At 36.3% G+C, this 19,897-nt stretch overlaps 1 protein-coding gene across 1 annotated transcript in view; it reads left to right on the top strand.

Annotated features, from left to right (window-relative positions):
• The window catches only part of lrrc7 (leucine rich repeat containing 7), a 631,001-nt gene that overhangs the window by 72,129 nt on the left and 538,975 nt on the right, over positions 1-19,897 (top strand). The window contains exon 3 of the mRNA XM_072273841.1: positions 13,843-14,040. The gene's annotated coding sequence lies outside the window, so the exon portion shown is untranslated. The remainder of the gene's footprint in view (positions 1-13,842; positions 14,041-19,897) is intronic.

The raw sequence follows: 19,897 nt of genomic DNA, 5'->3' as shown, positions 1-19,897 counted from the left end.
GATTTTGGATGGCTGTATTTCCAGAGTTTGGCTGTCATATAATTGCATTAATTTTTTATTTTCCCTTTTTGAACCTTTGAACAGAAGAAAAAATTTCAAATTCTGTATAGATGTTTCTATTTCTGTTACAACAAACAACATTTGCAACGATCAAGTGAAGAGGGCAAGTTCCGTCTTCCTTCATGCACTTGGCTCAAATATATCTTGTTCGGCCTTGTACTTAAATCATATGTTGAATATATGAAGCATTTTAGCTTAAATATGTCCAGCTCAACCACATATCTCCTGGAGTGTGGCTCCAGAACTGCATACGATACTCAAAGTGCACTCTAACCAGCATAAAGAGTATTGAAGATTGATGCTAGGTTAGAGGACAGCTATGTTTACCATTGTCAAGAGGGTAGGAATTATTAAAGTAAGTAATTAATGGCCAGTTTGCTTTAATCTTGGTTGGCAAATTATTGGAATCTCTTGGTATTAAACTTTGCTTAGAAGGCACAGGTTGGTCAGGGACAGAAATCATGCATTTGCTAAGGGGAGGCCCTTTTGACAAATAACGAGATTCTTGGAGGAGGTAACAAGGAAGGCTGGTGAGAGAAATGCATTTGAAGTAGTATACATAGATTTTAGCAAGGCACTGCCAGGATTTCACATAGTAGGTTTTTCAAAAATTAATAAATATAGGGGATCAACTGGCAAGCGGCAAACTGAATCTAGGATTAAGTACTAGTTGATGAATGGTTTTTGTGTTTAGAAGACTTTTATCATTGCAGCTTTTCAGGGTTCAGTACTCAGTCCATTGATTTTTCAAGATCTAAGATTGTTTAATGTCATTTCTAATACATGATTGTAAAGGAGAATGAAAGAAATTGACAAAGAGAAACTGTTTCGTTTCGTTCGACCTAAAGGTTACATTGATTTTCTGGATCTTAAGTTCCGATTCGTGGAGGATTTCAGTAAACCAATCTGGGATCAACGGGTTCGTTACAGATCTGTGATGTCGGAACTCTACAAGATGGATTTAAAACCAGCGCTGCTCTACCCTGCACGTCTAAGGATTCGTACGTCGGATGGAGCCCTCCGTTTTTTTGAATCTCCATCGGATGCCCAGAGTTATCTGGATCAATTTTCACCTTCAACATCTTAATCGTAATTTTTAACTATCTCCATTGATCGGAGGTTGTGAATTTGTCAGTCTTAATTTTTTTTTGTCCTATATGGGCAGAAAAGTTTATTTTTGATTATTTAATATGGTTGCTAAACTTTCTTTTTTAACTACGTCATTCCTTTTTTTTTCCCAGGGGATTCTGGGTGGTTATTCCCTCACCGTCATTTTACGTATTTCCTTTGTGGCCTTAAATTTTGTAGTTTTTTAAACCTACTTTGTTTTGTAGGTTTTCATAACTAGTTTATGTTAATAATCTCATTTTTTTTTTGTTTTGTTTATTTATAGGGTTTGGGGTTTGTTGTGTTTTTTTTTATATTTTCTGGCGTTTACTCTGTTATATTATGTGTTTGTTTTAATTGAGTTACCTCTTTTTATTCTCTTACTGTTTTATAATTAGCTGATCTTTTTTTATATTTACACTTTTTTTAGGGAGTGTATACCGGAAGTCATGGGGGTAGTTTTAGTGCTTGCTTCTTTCGGGCTGGTCTGCGTTAGATTTAGCCTTGGGGTTATGGGGTGGGGGGTGGTGGGAGGGGCTTCACGTTTTAGTTTCTTTCTTCTTGGGCTATGTACATTATTGAAGTATTGGTTGCGTTCTTCTTCCCGGTATCTCTTATTTGTTCTGTTCCCTTTCTGGGTTCGTGGGTCGAGCCTATCGTCAATCCTCCTTGATGCGGGTTGACTTTAGGGTTTATGGAGTCTATTATTAATTTTGTCTCCTGGAATACTAATGGTCTTAATCATCCTATTAAAAGGAAAAAAGTTTTTAAAGTGTTCTGGAGACTTAAAGCACAAATTTTATTTTTACAAGAGACCCATGTGCGGAGGGGGGACAGACTACATTTTTTTAAATTCTGGAAGGAACAACAGTTTCATTCGAACTCCAATGCTAAGATTCGAGGCGTCTCTATTTTTATAGACTCCTCAGTTACTTTTATACAACATGATATTATTTCTGATCCGAATGGTAGATTTCTATTGGTTAGTGGTCTACTATTTAATAAAAAGGTAGTTTTGGTTAATGTTTATGCTCCTAATATGGACTGTTCGGAATTTTATAAATCATTATTCAATCAGTTCCCGAATTTGAATGAGTTTTCATTGATCTGGGGCGGAGATCTTAATACCTGTTTATCTCCAGCTTTGGACCGTTCTGCTCCTCTACGGACCTTACCTAATAAATCTGCAACTTTGATTAATTCATTCCTCTCTGATTCTGGGTCGACGGACATTTGGCGTTTTTTGCATCCTCAGGAAAAAGATTTTTCTTTTTTTTCACATGTTCACCATTCCTATTCAAGAATTGATTATTTTTTAATTGATTCTCGTCTTATTTCTTCAGTGATTAAATGTGATTATGACTCTATAACCATTTTGGATCATGCTCCACTTAAGCTTTCTATTAAAATTCAGGCCAATACACAAAATAATAGACAATGGTGTTTTAATTCGCTGTTGCTTCAGGACTCGGACTTTGTTAACTTTATGAATGAACAGATTGATCTTTTTTTTACAATTAACTATACAGAGGATATTTCTGTGAACATTCTTTGGGATACTTTAAAAGCTTATATTCGTGGTCGGATTATCTCGTATTCTGCTGCTTTGAGGAAGAAGCTGAAGCAGGAGGAGTTGGCAATCGTGGACAAGATTAAGGAAATTGATAAGAAATATGTTATAACTCCTTCTGAGGAGTTATATAAACAAAGAACTGAACTTCAAATGGAACACAGTTTATTACTTTCGTCCTCGATTGTAAACCAATTAAAGAAAACAAGAAGTGAATTTTATGTACACAGTGACAAAATTGGCAAACTGTTGGCTAATCAGCTGAAGTCTAATTATGCTAAATCTCAAATTAATCAAATTTATAACCAAAATGAACGACTGATACTTGATCATGTGGGGATTAATCAAACTTTCTGTGATTTTTATTCTTTCTTATATCAATCAGAGTCTCCTCGAGATTGTAAATATATGAATGATTTTTTAGATAATCTAGACTTCCCTGAGATTTCACAGGATATGTTAGATACTCCCATTACCACGGATGAGATTAAGAATGTTATTTTCTCTATGAATTTGGGGAAAGCTCCTGGCCCTGATGGGTTTACCGTGGAATTTTATAAATGTTTCGCACCTTCATTAATCCCTTGGCTCTGTAGGGTTTTTGAGGCTTCATTAAAACTTGGTAAACTTCCTGAATCTTTCAATAGAGCGTCAATCTCTCTATTATTAAAGAAGGATAAAGATCCTGCTCAATGTGCATCTTATAGACCAATATCTTTATTAAATGTTGATTCTAAAGTTTTTTCTAAGTTATTAGCAAATAGATTAGAAAAAGTACTTCCTTTTATTATTTCGGAAGACCAAACGGGTTTTATTAAAGGTCGTTACTCTTTTTATAATATTCGCACACTGTTAAATATTGTTTATACTCCCTCACAAAATGTTCCTGAGTGTGTTATCTCTTTAGATGCTGAGAAAGCTTTTGATAGAGTAGAATGGCCTTATTTATTTAAGGTGCTTGAAATGCTTAATTTTAGCTCGAAATTTATATCCTGGATTAAATTGTTATATCATTCTCCTGTGGCCTCGGTCCGTACTAACTCTCTAAGCTCACCTTTTTTCCCTCTTTTTCGAGGTACTCGACAAGGGTGTCCTCTTAGTCCTTTATTATTTGATATTGCATTAGAACCTCTTGCAATTGCCATTCGAGAATCTCCAAATATTACTGGGATAACTCGGGGCTTAAAGTCCCATAAAATATCACTCTATGCTGATGACTTACTTTTATATATTTCTAATCCCCAAAAATCCATCCCTGCTGTTTTAGAGCTATTTGCACAATTTGGTCTTTTTTCAGGTTATAAATTAAATCTTAGTAAGAGTGAACTTTTCCCGATTAATAAACAACTTCCCTCATATCATAACTTTCCATTTAAATTGATTAATAATTATTTTTCATATCTTGGGATTAAAATTACTTGTAAATACAAAGATTTATTTAAGATTAACTTTTTACCCTGAATTGACCATATTATTCAACTTTCATCTAAATGGTTTCCTTTATATTTAACTTTGATTGGTCGTATTAATGCAGTTAAGATGTTTTTTTTGCCAAAATTTTTATATATATTTCAGGCATTACCAATTTTTGTTCCAAAATCTTTTTTTGATAAAGTTGACTCCAAAATTTCTTCATTTATTTGGCAAAATAAAAACCCGAGACTGGGTAAAATACATTTACAGAAAGCTAAGAGAGATGGAGGCTTAGCATTACCTAACTTTAGATTTTATTATTGGGCAATTAATATTTGACATATGAAATTTTGGTTACTTGACCAGGATATACTATCCATTCCTAAATGGGTAGCATTGGAATTACAATCTGTTCAGGGCTATACACTTGGCTCTATTTTAGGTTCCTCTCTTCCTTTTGATTTGAAACGCCTTAAACAGGTGTCTAACCCGATAGTTAAATATACCTTACGTATTTGGTTTCAATTCAGAAAATTTTTTGATCTTAACCAATTTGGGCTAGCGATTCCTATTTTAGGTAACATTTTTTCCTCCCTCTTTTACGGATCGTGCTTTTCAAATTTGGAAGATTAAGGGTATTTCACGGTTTTTGGATTTATTTTTAGATGGTTCCCTTATGTCTTTTGAACAATTATCTAATAAATATAATTTATCAAGAATACATTTTTTTAGATATCTACAAGTTAGACATTTCCTAAGTACTATACTTTCTTCCTTTCCAATGCTTCCTCCTACATACATTTTAGATACTATAATTAACCTTAATCCATGTCAGAAAGGTGCATCGGCTATTATTTATAATATTATTATGAAACTTAGGAAAGCTCCATTTGATAAGATTAGGTCAGATTGGGAACAAGAATTGGGATCTATTATTTCCGTGGATGACTGGGGGCAGATTTTACAATTAGTCAATACTTCCTCTATCTGTGCTAAACATTCCCTAATTCAATTTAAAGTTGTTCATAGAGCACATATGTCCAAAGATAAATTAGCTCACTTTTATTCTCATATTAATCCTTTTTGTGATAGATGTCTGGGGCAGATAGCCTCTTTAACTCATATGTTTTGGTCTTGTCCTACTCTGGAAACTTTTTGGAGAGACATTTTTAATATTATCTCCAAGGTATTGAATTTAGATATCTCTCCTCACCCTATTACTGCTATCTTTGGACTACCTAAAATTTCCAGTAATCTTTCTCCTTCAGCCCGTAGGATGATTGCATTTCTTACTTTAATGGCGAAAAGATGTATCTTACAACATTGGAAAGAGCTTAATGCTCCAACTACCTTTTTTTGGTTTTCTCAGACGATATTATGCTTGAATTTGGAGAAAATTACAAGCAATCTTTATGACTCTTCATTTAAATTTGAACAGACCTGGAGATCTTTTATTCAATATTTTCATTTAATGTAATATATACCCTTCTTGGTTTTTTTTACTGTTTTTAATGGAGGTCGGGATTGAGGACGTGATTTTAAATTTTTTAACTCTGTTTGGTTTCAAGTTAGCCCATTGCCTTGCTTTGCTTTGCTTTTAGTTAGTTGCACGGTGGGTTTTTTTTTTGGGGTTTTTTTTTCCTTTTCTCTATTGATATATATAAAAATTAGTATACTATTATGTTACCTTGGTACGTTATGTTTAAATTACATTGTTTGTATCATTTTTTTGTATTAATATCTCCTGTAATTTTATTATATTCTAACAGCGTATTCGTGCCTATATGGCTTACCTTTTTGTATACTTATTCAATAAAAAGATTTAAAAAGAAAGAAAGAAAGAAATTGTTACTCTAGATCAAATGCAGAATACAAAAAAAACACACTGAGATAAAGAATGTAATGTTATTAAAACAATTAATATAAATACATAAAATAGCTTGTATATTTATTAATATGTGCATAATGTGTCTGTACTCTGACAGGAAAAGATAAAGTAGTGGTGGTAGGGGGTGTGATCAGGTGGGATAGTGGGTGGAGGTGTTGATCAGCCTTGCTGCTTGGGATAAGTAAATGTTTTTGAGTTTGCTGGTCCTGGAATGGATGTTGCCTACTCCTCTCTAATGGGAGTAGGACAATCAGTCTGTGAGCAGGGTGGGTAGGATCCTTCAGGATATTTCTGCCCATTCTTTTTGGCATCTTTCTGTATACATGTCCTTGGTGACAGGTAGGCAGGTACCAGTGATATGTTAGGCAGTTTTGATTAGCTGTTGTAAAGCCTTCCTGTCTGCCTCAGTACTGTGCATGTTAGGATGGTCTCTGCTGCGCATCTGTACTAGGTCGTGAGTACTGATGTGCAGCTCTCTTCAGCCTCCTCAGAAAGTAGAGATGTCGATGAGCTTTCTTGATTGTGCCATTCGTTTTCCGGGACCATGAGAGGTTGTGCGAGATGTACGCTCCCAGGAGTTTGAAACTGCCTGCAGTTATCACTGTTGTGCTGCCAATGTAAAGAAGAGGCTGAATGGTGCAAGTTGCAATGTGTGTTAATAATTTCGACCTAACTGAAGTACTGAATGTAAGACGAGGGAGGTCGTGAGGTTGTGCCAGGACTGTACACAACACACAGGCAGCAGTTTCAATACTGTGTACAGTACAACCATCAAAGATGCCTTTTGGGCTAATGTTCATCCCCCAACCTCATTATGGCAAATCAGAACACCCTGCTGTGCTCCCTCTCCCTATACTGAAACAGTAGCTGAAATGGGAGGATCCAGTGCAGAAAGTCATTCAGCACTGGTTTGAATAAATAGATGAACTAACTACATGACTGCTTTAAGTCAGTAGATTGGTTTTTGTTCAAAGACTCAGCAGCCAGCCTAAGTGATAAACAAGGGTGTCAAAGGTTATGGGGAGAAGGCAAGAGACTGGAGTTGAGAGGGAAAATAAATCAGCTGTGAACAAATGGAGGAGCAGACTCAATTGGCCAAATGGCCTAATTCCGCTTTTACCATTTACGGTCTTATGAATATGTCACCACCATCACTAACTTTATCATCAAGTGTGGTAAGGACTGTGTACCACAGAGGACAGTCAGGGTGTTCCCAAACCTGATAACACAGATAAATCAGAATATTCACTCCCTGCTGAAGTCTAAGACTTCAGCATTTAAATCAGGTGAACCTGACGTTTACAAGAAATCAAGATCTGGTCTCTGTGAAGCTTCTAGGGACTTATTTACTTTGATTTTGTTTAACCTAGTACTATGTCAATGCACTGCTGTAATGAATTGATCTATGTGAATAATACCCAAGATAAGCTTTTCACTCTACCTTGGTACATGTGGCAATGACTAACTTTCCGGTACTCTTCACCATGTTACAGTAAATTGATGGGGGGGGGGGGGTGCAAAGAATATTAACGAAGATGTTGCCATGATTGGAATGTAGTAGTGCCTATAAAAAGTATGCACCTCCTTGGAAATTTTTAAATTTTATTGTTTTACAACATTAAATCACAGTGGATTTAATTTGACTTTTTTTGATCAACAGAAAAAGACTCTTGTATGTCAAAGTGGAAAAAAAAATCTCTACAAAGTGATCTAAATTAATTGCAAATGCAAAGCACAAAATAATTGATTCCATAAGTATTCACCCCCTTTAATATGACACACCAAATCATCACTGGTGCAGGCAATTGGTTTTAGAAGTCACATTATTGGTTAAATGGAGATCACCTGTGTGCAGTGAAGCTGTTTCAATTGATTGTAGTAAAAATACACCTGTGTCTGGAAAGTCCATTTGCTGGTGAGTCAGTATCCTAGCAAAAACTACATCATGAAGATAAAAGAACACTCCAAACAACTCTGTGAAAAGGTTATTGAAAAACATGAGGCAGGAGATGGATACAAGAGAATTTCCAAGTTTCTGAATATCCCTTGGAGTACAGTTAAATCAATCATCAAGAAATGGAAACAATATGACACAGCTGTAAAGCTGCCTAGAGCAGCTCTCCTCAAAAACTGAGTGGCTGTACAAGAAAGGGACTAATGAGGGAGGCCGCCAAGAGACCCGTGACAACTCTGGAAGACTTTCAAGCTTCAGTGGCTGAGATGGGAGAGACTGAATAAAACAACTGTTGCCTGGGTGTTTCACCAGCTTTATGGGAGAGTGGTAAAGAGAAAGCCACTCTTGGGGAGAAAAAAAATGCATAAAATCTCAACTAGAGTTTGCAAGATGGCATGTGGAAGACTCTGAAGTCAGCTGTAAGAAGGTTTTATCGTCTAATGAAACCAAAATTGCGCTTTTAGGTCATCAGACTAAACACTGTTTGGCATAAGCCAAATACTGTACACTGTAAATCATCAAAAACACACCATCTCTACTGTAAAGCATATGATGGCTGCATCATGCTGTGGAAATGTTTCATTGTAGCAGGCCCTGGAAGGCTTGTGAAGGTAGTGGGTACAATGAATGCAGTAAAATACAGGGACAGCCTGGACAAAAACCTGATGCCGTCTGCAAGAGAACTGTGACCTGGGAGAAGATTTGTTTACTAGCAAGACAACACCCCTAAGCATAAAGCCAAAGCTACACAGGAATGGCTTAAAAACAATGAAGTTAATGCCCTGGAGTGGTGAAGTCAGAGTCCAGAACACAATCCAATTGAGAATTTGTGGCTGGACTTGAAAAGGGTTGTCCACTCACAATCCCCAAACAATCTGACAGAGCTTGAGCAGTTTTGTAAAGGAGAATGGTGGGAAATTCCAGTATCCAGATATGTAAAGCTAATAGAGACCTATCCTCACAGACTTAAAGCTATAATTGCTGCCAAAGGTGCATTTACTAAATACTGACTTGAAGGGGGTGAGTAATTATGCAATCAATTGTGTTGTTTTATAATTGTAATAAATTTACACCAATTTGTAGAAATTTGTTTTCACTTTGACATGAGAGTTTCTTTTCTGTTGATCAGTGTCAAAAAAGCCAAATTAAATCCATTGTGATTCAATGTTGTGAAACAATAAAACATGAAAACTTTCAATGGTGGGGGGGGGTTAATACTTTTTATAGGCACTATAGCTATAAATAATTAATGGATAAGCTAGAGTTACACACTCATGGTGGAGAAGCTGAGCAAGTTAGGCAGTATCAATGTAGGGAAATAAACAGTCAATGTTTTGGACCAAGACACTTCAACAGGACTGGGAAGGATAGGGGATGAAGTCAGAATCACTTACTGCTGCTCCTCTGTTCTCTTCTGTCCCTTCTACTCATCTCCCTTCCGCTTCACCTGATCTCATCTATCATCTGCCAGCTTGTTCTCCTTCCCCTCCCTCCACTTTATTACTCGAGACATCTTATGAGCATGGTGTATTACTTGAGGGGGAGACTTGGAGGTGATGTTATTCTCATACATGATATACTATTGTAGTGTAGGTAATGATATTAAGATATGCTATTGGAATAGGCTTGATGAATAACTAAGTATTTGTAAATTTTATACACTGTATTGTTGGTGGAGGTAGTGAATATTTAAGACCTGGATTAATAGCTCATAGAGATGAGTTCAAAAGCTAACATGGCATTTCTGTAATTGAAATTCAGTTAATAAGTAATTAAAAATTAATTTTGGTAATTATCACAAAACTATTGCATCACAAAATAAAACTCTGGTTCATTATGGATGTCAGGCATTATATTTTTATCTTTACTAGGTCTTGTCAATATGTCATTTGGATCTTTACTGGATCTTACCAATGATGTTACTTGTTATTTATTCATTTTTCAGAATCTGGGTGTTACTGACAAGACCAGTATTTATTGCTCATCCTAAAATGCCCTTGGGAAGATCATGGTGAGTCACCTTCGTAGAGTGCTGCTGCCCTTCTGGTGAAGGGTCTCTGACAGTGCTACTACTGAGAGACTTCCATGATTTAACCCATCATCATTAAAAGTGATGAAGAAAGAATGGTGACATATTTTCAAGTCAGATGATGGGCAGCATGGAAACACCATCTCTTCCAGGTTCCTCTCCATGTGTCTTCTGCCCTTAACCTCTTTGTTCGACTCCTTTAATACTTTCTAAAATGCCTGAATAAGCCACTCAGTTGTACCAAAAGCTCTTCATAAAGTTTTTGGTACAACCCAGAACTGACCAGGATACTGAATTCATACATAGGAAAAGAAAACCCTACAAAGTTTGCCTTACAAACCTCTAGCAACTGGTGTCTAAGATGTGTGAGCTGCTCCATTGACTGATCAAGAAACAGCCTGAACATTTTATACCTGGCAGACAATGTGTCAGATTTCTTCATCATAACCCCTGGTTAGACCAGAGGGACAATATAATTGTATACAAGAATGAAAATAAACATCTGGAAGTTGTGAGGAGTGATTCTAGAGCTAAGATGAAGATTTTACCAGAGCTCAGGTGAAATCTGGACATGTCCAGATTTCCAACTGTCTTCCCTTAGCTGAAAAGTCAGTGTATTTCCACTTTGAACAATGAGACCAGAAGAGACTAATCAGTCCCCAAGCCTTCTCCATCATTCAATAAGATCATTATATATCATTCTAAATGGGTAGCCTCTTACATTCCCATATGAAACTCCATCTTGCAATGTCTTATCCATTTACTTAACCAATCTACATTCTCTGTCCTCCTCATTACTTGATAGCCCATTTTCATATCTACTAGCCCTATTCCCATGCACTTTTATCTTGTACTGTAATCTTTTGGCTTTTAATCAAATACCTTTTGGAAATTGAATACACTCCTGATTTCCCCTTTAATCTACCCTGTTTGTTACATTATCAAAGAACAATGACATATGTTAAACATATTCATCTTATACTATTTTGATTCTGCTTGATTGTTATATGAATTTCTAAATGTCCCCTCATTTACTGCCCTATTAATTGATTCCTGCATTTTCCAAGTAAATAGCATTAGGCTAACTGACCATAGTTTCATGCTTCCCGTATTTCCCCTTACTGATTTGTGAATTTATGTATTCTACTCTTCTGGGATCGTGGAGGGATCCCAGAACTTCCAGAAGCATAATTCCACTATCTGTGACCATTTCCTTTAAGGCTCAGTATGCAGGTTATGAGGTCTGGGGACCATACTAGCCTTTAAAACATTAAGAAAAAAGGAGTGCAGTGGATTTTGGTTTATTAGCCATCTGTTCATTGGGGCAATGCTTATTTGGGCCAACTTTTTAAAAAAAAATAATTAAGAAAATAGCTGGGATTCCTTTTGTTTATTTGGGACTCTGTGCCACTTAACTGGCGCAGGAGACTGTTGCCAAATAGTTTCTCATGTATCAGTCACACGTATGTCTTATGGCTGTTTGATACTACATCGTGATTAAAGTGAACAGTTTTTAAATAGCATCAGTCACGTGTTGTGTTCAAAAAGCAGTGATTTTTTTTTTGTTATTGATGTTTGGCGAGTAATAAGCAGCAAGGCAATTCATAACTGTTTTGCTTACTGGGGTTTAAACATTTAGGGTTAGTGATGCCAGAAACAGCCGGGAGAGAAAATTAAATGATTTCACAACTGCAACAAGTTAGGAATTATGAAGAATTTGAAGCATTGACAATCATCTTGAATGTTACAATGAATATGAAGCTTTAGAGGATGCAATCATTGAAAGAATTGATGCCAAAAAAGTATGTTAAAGATATGAAAGCCGTCCATTATTTGCACTAGGTGTCTGTGCTGATTTTGTTCAGTTACTGTATATCAAAAGAACACTGCAGCATATGCTAGAAATTCCTCTATTAGGAACAGATCTATAGTTTTATAATACTGCAGTGGTATTGATAGTGTTCTATTTTGTTCTGTATTTCATTTAAATACATGTTACTTAGTTAAATAGTAGTTTGCCTTTTTTATAAACCTTTTTAACAGTTTCCTTGAAACTTTGGCTAATTGGGGCAGTTGCTTAATTGGCTAAAATATACCCAGCCTGATGTGTTCTAACTAACTGCAATCCACTGTGCTGTGCAACACTTGTAGTAATAAAAAAAACACAAAGTAGTAATGTGCTCTGGGTGAAGTACCACAATATCTATCAGCAAATGTAGATTGATAGCACCATCATTGATTGAGTAGGCCGAATCCTGAAGGAAGTATTGACAATCTGTGTCTTCAGCGGGTAAGGAATTAACTAATCGAAGAGATGAGCATACTTGATCTGGTCCCTCATTAATCTCCTTCAGGCATATACATCTCTCCATTATAGTAACAGAAGTAACCATGGAACTATCCATGTCAGGACAAAGTCCAATACTCATATTCGGGACATTCTCTATCATATTGTTGGCACAATTTAGCATTATAAACAGCATAGACTTGGGAAAAGCTTAAAACTGTGCATCCAGGGAGTGCTGTTGGTCATCACTAGAATTTAAAACCCTTCATGGCCTGACACTTCACATCCTGAGGGGTGTTAAAATCAAATAAGGAGATCATCATTAGCTAAACGAGAACACACAGGCATTTTCCACTTTATCCCCATTTACCGAGACTTTTGATGCTATGCTTAACCAAATGCTCCCTCGATGTTGGGAAAGTGGCTCTCAGATCAGATCCAGGAATTTAGCTGTTTGGTCCATAGTTGGATTACATGGCTATAAAGAAAATCTTGAAAAAGTTCGGGTAAAACTGAAGTAAATGAGCACCAAGTAGAAAATAATCCAATGGTTGTAGTCTTAAAGGAAGGTGGTAACAGTTGTTGAAATCCAACTCTCAGGCCATTGCCTTGTGGCATCTCCTGAACCCATCCATCAGTGGTTGTCCTGATATCAGAAATATGATGATTTCTGATTGCATAAAGTTAATTTCATTCAGCAACTCACCACTTGAGGTAAAATCAAAACAAATTGAGGCATAGTTTCTAAAATGACAAGTATTGGGCTTGTCTCAAATATGCCAAATAATCACCATTCACAATGAGAAAGTTTAATCATCCATTCTTATTATGGAGTGGTATTTCTATGCCTACACTTTACAATCAGTACACCAGGAACCATCATGAATCAGAATCTTGAATGAACCAGCCACATTAAAAATATAGTTGTAAGAATAGGTCAAAGCTAGCTCATATCTATGAGCAAATGTCTGTTGTCCATACTTGACAAAACTTTGCCAGTATCTGCAGGGCTCAGGAGTGTGACAAAATACTCTACTTATCTGGGTAAACCCAGCTTCATGAATTCTCACGGATGCGGGGCAAAGCAGTCTGCTTGATTATAACCCCGTTGATCAATGTAATCACGGATTCTCTCCATAACTGGTGCACTATGACTGCTAAGTTTAGCATTTACAAACTATGCTGCAGCTACTCGTCTATTCTCCTCTCCCTGCACCACCTCCTAGTTACAATCTCAACCCCCAAGAAGGGCAGTTCCATGTTTCCCTTCTGATCACGTACCATCCTCACTTGAAAATATATTGCTATTTTTTTCTATGTTGTTGGAGTCAAATCCAGAAACACTCATACTTATAGTATTATGGGACTAACTTCACCAGAGGAAGGCAGTGGGTCAAGAAGGTGGTTCACCACCCCATTTCAAGGGCAGTTGAATAGATAGCAAGACTTGCATCCTGAGGGGGGAAAAAACTCATTTTTAGGGATTCTTGTGAAGGATTCTTAACCAGTTTCTTTTTACCTAATTTTTTTTCAGTATCTGCTGATCATTGATACTATTCAGCTCAGCTCTGACACTAGTCATCATTATTTCTTATGGAACTTGTGGAAAATTGAAGATGGATAAATTGAAGAACAGACTGATGATACACACTTAGTCTGTTCTCCATGTGTCAAGCACTGTGTCTTCCTTACACCTAATAAGAATGAATTCAACCATTCATATATATACATGGTAAGTGACATACATTTAAATTTCACGCAAGTGTGTTTCTCTTGTGGAAGTGGAATAACTGTTTCAATTTCTTCAATTGATTAACTTCGTCTTACAAATTTTGAAATTCTGAAACTGAGTTGCACAGTTTATTATTTTGGTGTTAACAGTTAAATTCAATCAACATTGCTAAATAAATTGCATATTTTTTGGATGAAAAATAATTAAAAGTATGCATTCTGGGATTAACTATATTATGCTTGGTTCCTTTATGTACTGTAAGAGTCGCATGTCAATCTTCAAGTTTGAAAATACTTGAGATTGATTACAGTCAATACTTCTGTTAACTTTTTAGTATTTGTATTGTGTGGAATGGTGTTATGGCTACTGATCAGTCTTCAATGTTTTCCATTGGATTAGATAAATAATACTGTAAATGCCTTGAAAAGGAAGAGTACGTTTGATGAACAGTTATTTCATGACTGTTCTGATTATCATTATGACTTTAGCAGATCAATTAGCATGGAAGTACCTTTTTGTTGATGATTCTTTAAGTGCAGAGTAAAGGATATACCAGTTGTGAAGTATTCAGTACTGAACTCAAATTGACTTTCAGGAGTACTATCTTGTGAAGAATTGATATTTTGAAACTTGTGCTGTATAATGTATATTTTCTCTGCTTTTTTAGTACAACATAATTTGCTTGAAATGATTATTACCTTTCAAGTTGAGTTCTGATTTGGTCCCGACGTGCTACCTGCTGTGATGCTTGTATAAAATTTAAGTGATTTTGTAAGTTAGATAATACATTTAATTATTAAAGATTAAAACAAAATAAATAAAACACAATTACTTTATCTATTTTAGCCTAATCTTCAGGTTAGGAATCCCACTTCAGATGATGGGGTGGGGAGGGGGGTGGGATTAATGTCTTACATTAGGTCGGGCTGACAGATCTGAGAGAGAGATTTCACAGCAAAATAGAATTCCAGGAAACTGAAAGAGAAGACTCTTTACACATTGTTAAATATTTTATGATCAGTACTATTTCTGGTTCAAGAGCATGCTGCCCTAAAACCTGGTCTAAAATGTTGGTCTTTATGAATGAAAACAGTGGTATTGCCTGTTGAGTTGAAACAAATCCAGGACTTCTACAGAGGCATTGTCATATGTTGAAGTTGTAAACTACTGTGCTCATTTTCTGTTTGACTATTTGGAAATCCCGATCATGCAGTCTCTGTGTTGATTGCTTACCTTATTTCTAGATTTTCTGACAAATTTTGTAAAAATACTTCTTATCAAAAGTAATTTTCCTTTTCTTCCAGTTTCCTGCCTTCTCTAAATACCTTCTTAACACAATTGTTAACCCCCAAACAATAACTTTTGCTTGTGCCATTAGAGAGAAGTAGAGATTAAAGAGTTTAAAGACAGAATTCCAGAGCACAGATCTTTTTCAGAAGGTATGAGCATCAGAAGTGGGCAGATCTAGAGGGATACCAAATAGCTTGGTAGTATGGTAATGAAAAAGGAATGGGAAAATCCATGGAGTGATGTGATCATATGGATTTCAATTCTAAATTTTAGCTTTTGGTGTGCTGGGAGCAAACAAGATGGGTATATGTACCTTGATGTGAATTAGGATATAGCAGCAGAATTTTGGATGAGCTGACATGGATTGTAGGAAATGGATACAGACCAGAAGAGTACTCAAAGACTCAATTCTGGAAGAAATAACAGTGGCAAATTATTTGAGACATTGACTCAATCAATCTATTTCAGCTGGAGCTGAACTATTGGCAGCCCATCAGTTACAAGTGCCTGACTTGTATACACCCTACATAGAAAGGAGTTCCCACCATATTATTACATTGAGAAGTCCTATGAACAGTAGAACCAATTTCCCCTTTTGCTCTACCTTTAGTAATTATTTCTTATAAATCTTCTGTGCTTTGATGCCATTCCATTGTGGAAGTAAAGTGAGTGAGGGCCTCTGTCGGTCAAGTTGACCATAGACATTGCGTAGTAGCTGTCTAGATATGCAAGCCCAAGCAGCACAATATGGAGAGCAAGCTGTTGTCCATGTAGCAAGCTCACCCTCTCCACGCATCTGATGAACCCAAAAGAATGGCAGAGACCAATGCAGATTGGTACCCAGCAGCATGGCAGGAGTTGGCAGTCAACAGTGAACTCAATGTAGGATTGCCTTCGGGAATCCAGCTCTGGATTTTTTTCTTTCAGGGTTTACTCACAAAGCCTTCCCTTTGAGTGGGTATAGCCGCAAGGCAGCAGAGGTTTGAGTTCTGAGTTTTCCTTCTCCTAGATGAGCTGCCAACCATGGCTGATGAGCCCCATCTGCCTGAAACATCAGTAACCATCCTTTGCCCCTTCTCCTGTCAGTAGAAATGGTTCTTTCAGGTTTAGTAGCTAAGCCACACATGAAGGCCAGGAGCTGGACTTGATTGTCAGAGACTATTTGAGGCGCATGCCATTGGGAACATATTATAGGTAGTGGGTGCCTGATCCCTTTACTACCCCTGGCTAAAATAACCTTAAGGTTACCATATCAAGTGATTTAATTTTTGTGTAATTTTTAACTTGCAGCTTTTTACATGGGGATAGATAAGGTTCAGGAAAGATGGCAGGGATATTTGTGGTGACATTCTTTGACCATGAAGAGTAATAGCAGATCAGACATGGGTAATAATTTGTGCTGGCAAAGGTTTATTTGTAGGAGTGGGTGATGGAGGCAAGTTTGAAAGTAGCATGATGAAAGGGTACCTTTTACAATATTGGCATATGTGATCATTGGAAGGTAATTTATTTGGTCTGTGGTTTGTTGGGAATAGAAGGTAGTCCTTGCAAACAAGATGAGGTTGAAGTGGATATTATAGAAGATAGTAGGAAAATGTATTAATTCAGCTTTGAGAGAAGTGGAGTTCATGGGGAAATGTTTCGTTCGTGGATTAGGGTAAAGGAAAGCTGAAGCAGAGGTTTTTTTTAATAAGATAATCTTGCCATTAGGGTCAAAAATGTCTATGAGGCCATTTAAGACAAATGATTGAGGGGGTAGATGAATGTGGATGATAATGTGTATGTGTGGATGACAGGAAGTAAACTGATAAGGGGGACAAGTGAATTAAGTTGGAACTTGAAGTTTCCAAGAATAATTTGTCTCTGTGCAGTGGATAAGAAAACTTGAGGGTATATTTTTATGGAAAACTTAATTTAGGTCCTGTGTATTCATTAATCAAAGTGGAGTTGGCCACGTTTCAGCGTTTTCCCTCAGATTTTACCTTCCCAGTATGACTGCGCAAGTATCTTGCTCAAAGAAAGTCCAGAAAAATAAATATCTATACCACTATTATTGACATGTTTCACTTTTTTTCTGAGGCCTAATGCTTCTGGAAGTTTGTCTCAATTTTTCAATAAATCTATGGAAGCTGATACTCATCGCACTCTGTAATTTTCTTTTGTATGCTTTCACTAATTGTGATTTACAATTAAATGTAAGCTATTCAAACAGATCAATGAAAGGACTAGAATAATGCCTGAAAGAATAAAGAGGAGAAACACAAGCACATAGTCCCTGCTAGGCATAGCTGCCTAGGAATTCATTATTGGCTCACATTACAGCATTAGTTCATCTCTTATAATTGAATGCAGTAATAAAGGTGCAAAATCTAGTTTAGTTCCAATCATTATTAGTAATTAGTTTATCATTGTCACACTTAAAGAGATGCTCTAAAAACCTCTTGTCTTCATGACATCCACACAGGTCATTTCTTATCGAAGTACATCGAGATGGCACAAAAGAAAAACAATCAGAATGCAGAATACAACTGTTACAGGAAAAAGTGCAGTTCATGAATACAAATTCAAGGGTCATAATGTAGATTGTGAGATCAAGAGTTCAATTTTTTTTTTCTTTTTTATATTGTAGAAGCAGTTTGTTCAGGATCCTGTTACCGTAGGTTAGAAGCTGTCTTTGAATCCAGTGGTATGTGTTCTCAGGCTTCTTCCATCTTCTGCCAAATGGGTGAGGGGAAGAAAAGAGAATGACCAGGGAGAACGGGGTTCTTGATGATGTTGGCTGCTTTCCTGAGGAAATAGGAAGTGTAGACAGAGTTAATGAAGGGGAGGCTGATTTTCATGATAGACTGGGCTGCATTCCCAACTCTGAAGCTTCTTGTTGTCTTGGCAGTGAGGTTGCCGTACCAAGCTGTGATGCATCTGGCTAAGATGGTTTCTATGGTGCATTTGTCCTACAAGTAATGGATTCTTATATTGATAAGAGGTGAGGATATGATTATAAAAATAAAAAAAAGTTATGGGCGCTGGAAATCTGAAACTTAAAAATAGACAATTCTGGAGATGATCAGATCAGACATCATCTGTGAAAAGAAATTATCTTCCAAGGATCTACGACCTGAAAGGTTGACTCTGTGCTTCTCTTCACAGCACTGGACCTGGTGAGGCATTTCCAGCTTTTTCTGAGGATATTTTTGTCTCAGCTTTGCCCTTCTTCCAGAGTTTTTTTTTCTATTCTCCTTTCCTCTTTTCCTCTATCGCTGTCTCCACTCCTTCATGAATGATTGTTGAATAAAGTCCACAGGTGAAGTTCTAAAAGTTTGTTCCCAGTGATGTGGTAATCCCTTCATAGATCTATGGCCTTAATATGCAAACATTTGTTAAATTGCTGTCTGTTGGATAAAATGTAGTGTGATGTACTGATCAGTTTTTAAAAAAGCTGTTTATTTCTAATGTAAAGATTGAAGAAAAATTCCAAAGTTAATACTGTTCCATGACAATTCTGCCTGAAAATGGGGCAACCTTGCTGTGTGTTTTGCTGTGTTATATAATCTGAACAACTCAGTATTTAAACTAATCATAGGCATCAAGCAATTATTTGCAATTTAACATTACTTCAGCTGAAGTAACTTATTTACTCCTAATTAATTGAACAAATTGTGCATGTATATAATTCAAGATTACCTCTTATTCTGTATTTTTTCCTCACATAATAAACAGAATGATCTATTTCAGCAGATTTAGAAATAGAATGTAAATAGAAAAACAGAAAATTTAGCCGAATGATTGTCACTTTCAACCCGGTTTACTTGTGTTTATTCTCTTCATCAAGGAACTGTTTTCAAATATTTCTTGTGCAAGTATTATTGTTTTGAGTCATAATTTATAAAATCCATTATAGCTTTAAATGGACACTTTGTTAAACCAAAATGTTGCTTTCCTTCGTGAAGCTACTCCTTTCCTCAAATCACTGACTCTTGTATATGATCCTACAAAATATCAACTGACTGCCTATTGCTCATCTTTTAAAATTAGCAGATTTTTATTCTGTCTAATTCTAATATAACATTACAATTGTGATTTGAAAAAATAAAACATAATTTACGTCAAGAGAATGAAACTTGAAGATTTCCCTCCTATCTCAATTTTGATAGCCAGGCATGCTGATGCCAGGTGTGTTTAAAGTACTGTTAGTTTATTCTGAGCTCTATCAAGGAAGATTACCAAATAGTAGAGAAAATTATTCAACTATGTGCTCAAAGCTTTCTTGAAGTGGTTTGCCCCCCAGGGCCCTGGGAAAATTTGGTTCATGGCGATACAAACTAGTGAAGGAGCATGGTGGATTTTTAGGGAGAATCTCAAGGCCATTTGTCAGGATTGCAGAATCAGTTTTATTATCACTGACATATGTCATGGAACTTGTTTTGTGGCAGTACTATAATGCAGTGCATAAAAAATTGCTGCAAGCTACAATAAGAAATATTAAAAAATAAATCATGTATTTTAGTGGTATTGTTTTTTTTATTGTCACTTGTACCAAGATAGAGTGGAAAGCTTGTTTTGAACACTG

The sequence above is a fragment of the Mobula birostris genome, chromosome 12, assembly GCF_030028105.1.
Source record: "Mobula birostris isolate sMobBir1 chromosome 12, sMobBir1.hap1, whole genome shotgun sequence".
In the NCBI taxonomy this organism is placed as follows: Eukaryota; Metazoa; Chordata; class Chondrichthyes; order Myliobatiformes; family Myliobatidae; genus Mobula; species Mobula birostris.
This window is presented reverse-complemented; position numbering and strand designations above follow the sequence as displayed.